The sequence below is a fragment of the Curcuma longa genome, unplaced genomic scaffold (assembly GCF_044706935.1).
Source record: "Curcuma longa cultivar G26 ecotype Majalengka, Jawa Barat unplaced genomic scaffold, ITB_CL_G26_1.1 contig_2016, whole genome shotgun sequence".
Classification (NCBI taxonomy): domain Eukaryota; kingdom Viridiplantae; phylum Streptophyta; class Magnoliopsida; order Zingiberales; family Zingiberaceae; genus Curcuma; species Curcuma longa.
This window is the reverse complement of record NW_027431286.1, coordinates 12488-23420: the sequence shown is the minus strand read 5'-3', so window position 1 is coordinate 23420 and position 10933 is coordinate 12488. Positions and strand designations below refer to the sequence as shown.

General features: G+C 38.7%; 1 long non-coding RNA gene and 1 pseudogene across 1 annotated transcript; both read right to left on the bottom strand.

Annotated features, from left to right (window-relative positions):
• Nucleotides 1–1007: 1007 nt before the first annotated feature.
• On the bottom strand, nt 1008–2310 carry LOC141817339 (1-aminocyclopropane-1-carboxylate oxidase homolog 11-like; annotated as a pseudogene).
• A 6152-nt stretch (nt 2311–8462) lies between these two features.
• LOC141817338 (uncharacterized) lies at nt 8463–10364 on the bottom strand. The gene is made up of 3 exons (XR_012600814.1): nt 10334–10364; nt 9719–9766; nt 8463–8531 (listed from the first exon to the last, which is right to left on the bottom strand). It is a non-coding gene; the product is annotated as an uncharacterized LOC141817338 (long non-coding RNA).
• Between the last annotated feature and the right edge of the window lie 569 nt (nt 10365–10933).

Sequence of the window (10933 nt, the reverse complement as noted above, 5' to 3'; positions counted from 1 at the left end):
AAAACTTGCTCTGATACCATGTTGGAAATAAATTTCTATTAATTCAAATGAAAATAAACAAGGATTACAACCATATATATAGATAGTTAGGACGGATCGGTTCATATGACCGGGTCACATAATAATATTAATATATATTATATTAATATTCTAACAAAAGTAATGAGACTTCCCATATAGGATTAAAAATCATCGACCAAAGAGTCACCTTTATCTTCTCATCTTATTTTTATTTAAAATTTTAATAATTACGTACCTTTGTAACCTGTATGCCTCTCTCTCTTTTAATTGATATCATTATTAATGATGATGTACCGCTCTATAACCACCGCATTTTCACTAACCGACTCCTCTCCTACTCTGCAACCGCCGAATATATCATTTCTGAGTTTGATTGAGATTTGTCAATTCTACTTCGTAGCTGACTCGGAAAGAATTGATTTGATAACTCGACCATCCTATTAAATTTACTCGAAAGAAACGGTCGGACCTAAATTCCTCATGATGTTTAGTTCAACCTGAACTAAACTCTATCTGGGGATGAACTCGGGAGGACGAGTTCGATCTGACCCAAACTCACCCCGAGTTAAGCCCACTTGAATTAAGTTTTGACTTGGCTCGATTTGATCAGGATTTACATTGATCGAGTCCTTAACATGCTCTGCTTGCGAGGTTAAGCGTTGGCGCCCGAAGTTACGTTTTTGCCGGCCATCGCTTCAGTCGGCGACATGTCATCGAGAAATTATTGTTAACATTTAGGTTAGGATGTTACACTTGAACAGGTAATGAGATAGTGGGGAGATGATTAGATGCTCTCACGGTATATTTGAGTTGATTATGAGAATCAGACATGTAGAAAAGGTTAGAATTAGAAAAAAAAAGACAAATTCATGTAGATTTGTCCTTGGATTTTGCGTCTCACACATGCAAATTTGTTTCCATGATGCAATGACCCTATGTAAAATCCATTACTTTAATTAGTCTCTTCCTTCATAATAGAGGCCTTTATTAACGGTAATGGAACTAACACGCCATCAACTTCTTCTTCCTTCAAAGAGTGAATTGCTAAGAAGCTTTTATTACTGACAATGGAACTAACACGATCGACATCAACTTCTTCTTCCTTCAAAGAGTGAATTGCTCGAGTGGAGAGTCCCTTCCGGTGCCCCTATTAGAAAAACACTTGATATAATCAGCGTAAAGTACTCGTCGATACTTTGGCACCTCGTCATCCAGCATTGTCTCCTCGATCGGGCCATATAGAGTCTTCTCGTCGGTGCTCGGAGCAAAGAACACCGCCACCGACAATCGAGGTCCTCGCCGGCTCGCCAACACGCGATGCTCCACGCTGATGAACTTGTCGTTGCTGATGAGCTATGTACCAGAGAAGGAATGCGTTCAGATCAACAGAATTTTTCATGAAGAGCAACAACGTCGAAGAATTTGTTTACCTGCAGGAGATCGCCGGCGTTGACCACGATCGCTCCGGGAACAGGCGGAACGTCCACCCAGTAGCCCTTGTGACGTACCTGCAAGCCGCCGAACGCATTCTCCACCAGCAACGTCAGGCAGATAGGATCGGAGTGCCTCGAGATGCACATGGTGAGCTCCGGCTGCGGGCACGCCGGGTAGTAGTGCGCGGTCATCGTGCGCGTTGCTCGACAGGTTGAGCCTCTTCAGGTAGTCTCGGCTCAGTCCGAGCGCTTCCGACAGCAGCTCGAAGACCAGTTCAGCCAAGCCGACCATGTGCTCGTAGTAGGTCAGCGTCGCTTCTCTGCAGACGCTGGGGATTTCTTGGGGATTCAGGGAGTTGCCGAAGGAGCAATAGAGCGTGTCCCTCCAGCTGGCAGCTCTCGCCACGAAGAGGTCGTTGTTGCTGAGGTACTTCACGTTCATCTTCGCTTCGCGGTTGTAGAGCTTCGCCTTCTCCGACGGGTCGAGCTCGTGGAACCTCCTGTTCCCCTGCAGCGCGGCTTCGAGGATCTCCGGCGGGACGCCGTGGTTCACTAGTTGGAAGAATCCCCAGCAGCTCGACGCCTCGCGGACTCGGCCCACCACCTCCTCCCGCCAGCGGGCGAGGGCGGAGAGGTCGATGATGGGGACTTGGAGGCCGGCGGGGGCGGCGGCGTCCTTACCCGGGAGATCGTCAGGGGAGTGGATGAAGATCCGCGGGAGCTCGGTGGTGCCGCTGTCGACGAGGCCTTTGACGCCCGCTTTGGTGGCGTCGAACGCGAGTAGCTCTTCCAAGCGGCCATCGGAAACGGAGTGTGGCCCGTTGCCGGCGACGGCGGTGGTTGTTGCTGCTGCCATTTAGTTAGGTAATGAACGTTTTCGCGTTTATGAGGCTCGATTGGTTCTTTTTATAGGAAACTTTGGCGCTTTGTTTTAATTTATTATATCCAACCTCGTGTTTTCGTTGTTCTTTGTTTTTTTAAGACAACTGTTTGACCACGGCACTGCTGCTGCTGCTCATTTTCATTCGATGTCTAGATGAATTTCAAGAGATCATTTTTTAATTTCGAGCATGATTTTGAAGCAGACGATATAATTATACTCGGATCGCATCAATCTTCAAATAGTTGAACTTACCAATCTTCATTCTTCTTCAACTACTGCAGTCCACTTGTAAACATTAAAATCCCCAGCTAAACTCTCGTTTCAAAGAGTGAAATGTAAGAAAAATCGATAGGGAAATCTCAATAGAAAATTCTAAACTCTATTCAATTTTCAAAAAATCACAAGTATAATAATTAGAATTGCAGAAGCATACCAGGATTCATGGTTTGCAGTCGATCTAGAACCTAGATCTTCAATTTGCAGATTTTTCTAAGATTCCAAAGAGTTTTGTCGATGGAGAACAAAACTGAAGCGTCGTTCTATAAACTAGGACCATAACCCTTTTTATAATTATCTAACTTTGCATATTTTTAATTTGGCCCCTCAACAAATTAGAATTACACATGTGGTATCCACACTATTATATTCATAACAATTATGCCCTTAAGTCAAATCTTTTAATCATAATTTTGACTACATTAATTATTGACTTATTTAATTGATGATATGACATTTATAATTGCAATTATGATCCCAAAATTTTAATAATCTCCCACTATATCATATATGTAAATTTATAAATGTGTTAACTTTAGTGAGCTCAAAATTTTATCATCATAGTCATAGGGCTTCCTTAACAATCTCGTCCATTAATTATATAAACGTATAATCAATGTAGTCTTTGTTGTATCTATTTCAATTAAACCATCAGCAGTCACGTACATCAATATAATCAAATGACATAGATCAATCATGAATGTGTGGCATGAAAATTACATGCAAGGTGATCTATTCATGTCAATTTTCAACTGGTCCTCCTTAACCAAAGTGAGATTAAAAACATTAACTTAAGTTGTACAAAGTGTAATGAAGTAAACATTAAACTTTATATCTGATAAAAAAAACTTGGTATATAACCAAACATATATATAAAACATATATAGTACAAACTCCTAGTAGATCTAGATTTCACCAAATTGAATAACACTCATATGAGTGGTATGCTCATAGAAGACATTGGGTGGTAAACCGTTTGTAAAAGGATCTGCTATCATGGAGTTTATGCCTATGTGTTCTAATGAAATCTGTCCACTTTGTACTCTTTCTTTCACAACAAGGAACTTGATATCGATGTGCTTCGATTTTATCGAGCTCCTATTGTTGTTGAAATATAATATAGCTGATCTATTGTAAAATAACTTTAATAGTCTCTCAACCATTTCCAAAATACGCAGCCTAGAGATAAAAATTTTCAACCATATTCTATGATTTAATGCCTCATAACATGCTATAAATTTTGCTGCCATGGTGGAAGAAGTTGTCAGTGCTTGTTTAGCACTTCTCCAAGAGATAGCTTCGCCAGCCAATAGAAAAACATAGCCTGAAGTGGATCTCATGCTATCTTGGCATCCCGCAAAATTAGAGTCAGAATATCCATGATCTCAAAAGTATCTGACCTCTTATATGTGAGCATGTATTCACTAGTTCTTTTTAAATATCTCATTACCCTCTTTGTTGCTTTCCAATGATCCATTCCTGGGTTGATCAAATATCTGCCCAACACTCCAACAATGTACACAATATCTGGACGCGTACAAACTTGAGCATACATAAGACTTCCTACTGCCGAAGCATAGGGAATCTTTTGCATTTCTTGAATCTCGAGGCTTCCTTTAGGGCACTGTTTAAGACTAAACTTGTCTCCTTTAGCAACCGGAGTGTTACCTAGTTTACAATCTTTCATGCCAAATCTTTCAAGCACCTTATTGATATAGCTCTTTTGCGATAATCCAAGAATACCTCGACAACGATCTCGGTGTATTTGGATTCCTAATACGAAAGATGCGTTACCAAGATCTTTCATTTCAAAATTTTTAGAGAGAAATCTCTTAGTATCGTTTAACATAGCTATATCATTTGTGGCAAGTAAAATATCGTCAACATATAGAACCAGAAAGATATGCTTACTCCCATTGAACTTATAATATACACAATCATCTACCACATTCACCTCAAAACCAAATGAGATGATAATTTGATGAAATTTATGATACCATTGACGAGAAGTCTGCTTTAATCCATAGATGGATTTCTTAAGTTTACAAACCATACTCTTTGGATCTCCCGATACAAAGTGTTCTGGTTGCACCATATAGATTGTTTCCTCAATGTCTCCATTGAGAAAAGCTGTCTTGACATTCATCTGATGGAGTTCCATATCAAAGTGTGCGATAAGTGCCATGATTGTCCTAAAAGAGTCCTTCGTTGAAACTGGAGAAAAGGTCTCCTTAAAGTCAATCCTATATTTTTGAGTATAACCTTTAGCTATAAGACGTGCTTTATACCTTTCTACATTACCATTTGAATCCCATTTGATTTTAAAAACCCACTTACAACCAATGGGTTTCACACCTTCTGGTAATAAGATAAGTTCCCAAACTTTGTTGTCTTGCATTGACTTATACTCCTCATTCATTGCCTCGATCCACTTTTGAAAATTTGAATCTTGCATGGCTTAACGAAAGTTGATTGGATCATCCTTCATCATGCCATTATTTTCGTCATGTTCTTGGACTAGTATTATATAATCATCTGGAATAACACTCCTTTTTTCTCTATTGGACCTACGTAAAGGCACTTATGTATGCACTAGTTCTTGAGCCTGTAGAGTTTGTTCTTCTGAGGGTTGATTAACAATTTCTTGTTATTCTTGTATTGCATCCTGATCTCTGATAGGAATAAAATCCTGATTATTATCAGAAGCTTGACCATAAGGCTTCGAAGCTCCCATATCAAATTCTGTCGAGAAGCTTGACCTATAAGGCTTCGAAGCTCCCATGCCTGACGATATGTATTAAAGTCCATAGTAAACTTCGAAGTTTGACGCATGACAGAGCAACAATGGAGGCTACAGAGGCCGACACGGGTTGGCCATATCAAATTCGATCGAGAAGCTCCCATGCCCAATAAAGGACACGAGCAGGCTATGCTCACCGACATGACCGTGTCCCTCGACATTCTCCAATCTTGTCCATAGGCACGACTGTGTTCTGCTACCGCATTCCAATATTTTTGGAAGGCTTAGACAAATTTAGGAAAGCTCTTAAAATACTTTGGAGGCTATAGAAAAACCCTATAAGGCTCGTGTTAAAGAGATTTGATTAAATTCTCTCTAATTTGAGGAGATTTGATTAGATTCTCCTAGATTAGATGAGAATTGATTAACCTTGATTTGAGATGGTTTGATTAGCCTTTCTCTCCTTGATCTAAGGAAAATTATTTGGAAAATTAGTTGGCCGCCCATTTATTTTAGAAAATTATGTCAAGAGTTATTCTACTTTTTAGGAAACTCTATCACGACTTTGAAACTATAAAAGGAGATAAGAGGTAACAACTACAAGGCGTCAAGTAGCCCTAAGTATTATTGACGCCTATTTTATATTATTTCATCTCTTTTTATCATATGACGTGTTTGAGGGGTTATTCACGAAAATAATTTAAAATCTCACGAGAACATCATTGATTACCATAGAGCTTAATGAGTCTATCCTGATTTAACGTCACAAAATAGGGGATAATACATAAAGACTGTGGAAATTATGACAGGATTCTCTCTTAGAAAGTGGTCACTTTAGTAAGACTACTTTAAAAGTAGGCGACGTGTTTGAGTAGACATCCCGATATTATTTCAAAAGTTTATATTGGATACATCGGAATAGACTACTTTTATAATTACCAACACAGAGGTAAAAAATATGAATAACAATTAGAGTATCAATGATCATCGTGATGAAATTAAAATGTACAAATCAGCAATAAAAGTAATGAGACTTCCCATGTAGGATTAAAAATTATGGACCATAGTCTCCTTTTATCTTCTCATCTTATGATTTTTTTAATTTTTAATAATTACGTACCTTTGTAACCTGTATGCCTCTCTCTCTTTAATTGATATCATTATTAATGGTGATGTACCGCTCTATAACCACCGCATTTTCACTAATCGACTCCTCTCCTACTCTGCAACTGCCGAATCATTTCTAAGTTTGATTGAGGTTTGCCAATTCTACTTCGTAGCTGACTCGGAAAGAATTGATTTGCTGGGAACTAGACCATCCTATTGAATTTACTCGAAAGAAACGGTCGGACCTAAATTCCTCATGAGGTAGATCAACCTGAACTAAACTCCATCTGGGGACGAACTCGAGAGGACCAGTTCGATCTGACCCAAGCTCACCCCGAGTTAAGTCCACTTGAATCAAGTTTCGACTTGACTTGATTTGATCAGGATTTACATTGATCGAGTCCTTAACATGCTCTGCTTGCGAGGTTAGGCGTTGGCGCCCGAAGTTAGGTTTTTCGCCATCACCGTCGCTTCAGTCGATGACACGTCGCCAAGAAATTATTGTTAAGATTTAGGTTAGGATGTTACACTTGAACGGGTAATGGATAGTGGGGAGATGATTAGATAGTGGGAGAAAAAAAGGGCAAATTCATGTAGATTTGTCCTTGGATTTTGCGTCTCACACATGCAAATTTGTTTCCATGATGCAATGACCCTATGTGTTTTAAAAGGCATTTCAGAGGCGTGCTCCGGCGTTTCAATACTGTCCTTGAGCGATGAAATAAGGCGTAAGTGTTGTGAGGCGTACGCCCAGAACTTCAAGGCATTCGCCTGGGCGTTAGGGCGAGCCTTAGTTCCGAGGCGTTAAAGGCATAAGCCTCATAAATTATCTTTAAAAAATAGAAATTTAATAGCTTAGAGTCTTAGACTTATCAAACAATAAAGAGGATCTTTCTGCAAAATGTTATTTCCTTTAAATCCCTAATTCTAAAAAGGTAAAACCCTAATCCTGTCTATAAATCACCAATTTCTTCCTTCACCACCATCAACCATTTCAAATCTCCATTTCCCTGCCTTCAACAAGCTCACAAATCACAAGTGATTTGCTCTTCTCAATTCAGGAATTCCATCCAGATCCGAAGATCAATCAGGTAACTTTCTCCTTTTTTTCTTCCATTTTTTCATTTTCTTTTTCTCTCTTTTTTTTTTGCATTGTTTGGGAAAGGTATGTTGCATGATTCTTGAGCTTGAAAACAGAATTTTATTAGGGGCAAGACTCCAGAATTAACAAAATTTGTCATCCGTGTTCTTAGTTTGACTTGTAGGTCCTCAGGTTGTGAAAGAAATTGGAGCACTTTCCAATCGGTAATATTAATTTTCATTCTTGTTATTTGTGTATTTTTATATGATTATGCTTTCTACACTATAATTTTCAATCCTTTTTTCGCATATTACTATCTTCTAGATTCATACTAAGAAGAGAAATAAACTTGAGCATAAGAAGTTGAATGTTTTGGTGTATGTCATGTACAATACTCGCTTAAGGGAGAGGAGTATAAAGAGGAAGCAAAATTTTGATCCAATTTTGATTGATGAAGTTGATTCAGATGATGAATGGATAACTGAAAAAGAAGATCCTATATTTCCAGAAGAAGCTGATTGGCTTGATGATGATGATTTATTTAGCGTTGATGCTGTCAGGACTTTGCCAATTACTGAGATTTATGAGAAAACATCCCCAATTGATAAATCTAACAATGTGTCACGACCCAGGAGATCGTCCGAAAAATTTCGACAGCACCTCCCCAGTATCCATGACAATTCCCTGAATACGAACATGAATATAAGGCCCCGGGGACCTATCCATATAACAAAATATGGATTTACACAAATGAACAAAAGCCAAGATGACCCACACGCCTAGTACTACCAACATATGCATCAACGACAATACCAAAACACTACGATAAAATTTACCATAAAATCCATAGATAATTCCATAAACCACACAACCAATTAAAATCCAAATCAAAACATATGAAAGAAAACTGATTTCGTCTTGCGATGAGATGGGGGCAGTCCGACAGAACTCCAAGTTCCGATGTCCTTATCTACTAACCTGTGCCTGCAACTAGAAATCAAAGAATGTAGACAGTTAGCCAAAGGCTAAGTGGGTAATCAGGAAAGAGGTGCATGAATTTAATCTTATTTAAGAAGTCAAGAAAATAGAGTAGATCATAATTCTCAATGTCATTTTAAGCTCTTTTTTTAGAGTTCTCCATGTATACATAATAGGTGTATATATCTATATATCTGTATTACTATCTTCAATTATCATTGATCAAGTAACAGTTCATATGTTAATTTCATATCTCAACTTAATTATCATAATATATATCAGCCATTATGATAGCTTCTCAATCATGGTTATTTAATCATGCTATATCAAATTATCATCAGTATAATCTCTTCATGAATGATTAATATCATCGGTGTTAATAGGTGCATAAGCAATACAACGGGAGCCAATATCATCAGAGTACAAAAATAATAAAATCTCATAATCTAGGCTAGCATCGCCTCTTCAGAATATATTGTCGCATACGTTATCTAACGTACGAGCTTTCTCTCTAGCCCTCACCGGTGGAAGACAAATAAACACTGACCGTGGCCTCCGCTCTACCACAACGATATGTGGCCAGTCAAGTGCTCTGGACCGAGGACTACGTCTCGCACCACTCTTTGGTGTACGGTCCAGTACTCTGGTAAACTCTGGTATAAAAAAAACTAGGCTCATAGTTAACACTTTTTAATATTTATTATTTTCTTTTATCTCATTTCACGTTATATCCTTTTTCATCATTTATTACCATGAGGGTTACATTCTCAATAGATATCTTCTCTACTTGGTCTAAATGACCAACTCAAATCAAATCAAACATATTCATTCATTTAGGTATCACAATCAGATTTGCAGGTAAGGACAATTATCAACCAGATGTAATATCAACAAAATGAGAAATAAAAGGTCAAGCAGTATAAAAAAATAAATATCAATAGCAGAGTAAATGAGAATATCTATTTGAATTTTGGAAAACACCCTTCACCATTTTAAATCCCTCAGATGAACCCATGTGCGAACAAGAAATAAATCAATTATTTACCCTTTAATTATTTTAACCATATTTCAATATTTTAAAGATCATTTTAATCCCCTTTTTAAAATAATTATACATATATAAATATACATATATCAATTTAATATTTATTTATTCATGCACAGGGAAGATTAAGAGTCCAAGGATAGAAGGTACCCACTTGATTGACGAACTGTCGCACTAAAAATCTCTCCGTACCAATCAAGTCCTGAAATTTACAAATACAACACTATTAAATATTATATTAATTTCTATCAAGGAAAATCCTAATTGATTCTAAAGTTAATATAACTCAATTAAACTCTAATTAATCTAAACTCAAGTTAATCCTATTCCACACTTACTCATCATTTATTAATCTAACGGCTAATCAATTTAACCTATGTAATTAATCCCTCTTTAATCACCTCTTAATCACCTATTAATTAACAAATCAAATTAACTAATAATTAAATCTGTAATTAATTACCTAACTACATTAATTAAATTGATTAATAAACTACATTAAACAATTAATAAATCTATACTTATCCATTACCTAATCCTACCTGATAACCATTAATCACCTCTAATCATGTCACTAATTTAAGCAATTATTTACTAATCATTAACTAATTAACTAACTATTAAACTGATTATCGATCTAATTAAATTAGATTAATTAGCTTAATTAATTAAATGTCATTTGTTTAGTCAAATCCGCCATGGTTAATTAACTAACCATAGTTACCTAATTATCATTTAAACTAACCAACTACTAATCAATAATTCCTACCTCTACTGCGCAACAATATGTCTTCTTCTCAGGTGGTTGCCCGCGGCGGCTGCTTGACGGGGAGAACAGGGAAGGCAAGTGGCGGCTGCGTTCCTCGTCGTGTGACGGCGGCTGCGGTGGAGTCGGCTAAGAACGGTGGTGGCGGTGCTGCGGCGATCGGGCAGCAGGCGCTGGCAGGCGGCAGCCAGAGGAGACGCGGCGGCAGGGCGTCGGGAAGAGGGAAGATCGCCGGCGGCTTCGAGCAGAGGAGATGCAGCGGCAGTTAGGAAGAGGAAGAGAAGAAGAGGAGAACAGGGGAAAGGGCGACGGCGGCTGTGTAGCGGCAGGACAAGCGACGGCGGAGACGGGAGAAGGTTGATGCCTCGACTCCCCTCCTCGCACAGCCTTTTAAAGGCCGCCTACCCGATGTTTTCGCCGGCGGACGCGGCGCGAGGGCGGCGTCCGTCGGTTCCGCCGAACTCGGAAGACGCGGTCTGCGCGTGGGCGCGGGTCGCGCGCGGCGGAAGCAAAAAATCGCAATCACTGTTTATTCCCAACGGGTTTCGGATTTCAGCTTTAAATGGATCCAATAGGCTGATTTAATCGGGCTTTTAACTGGGC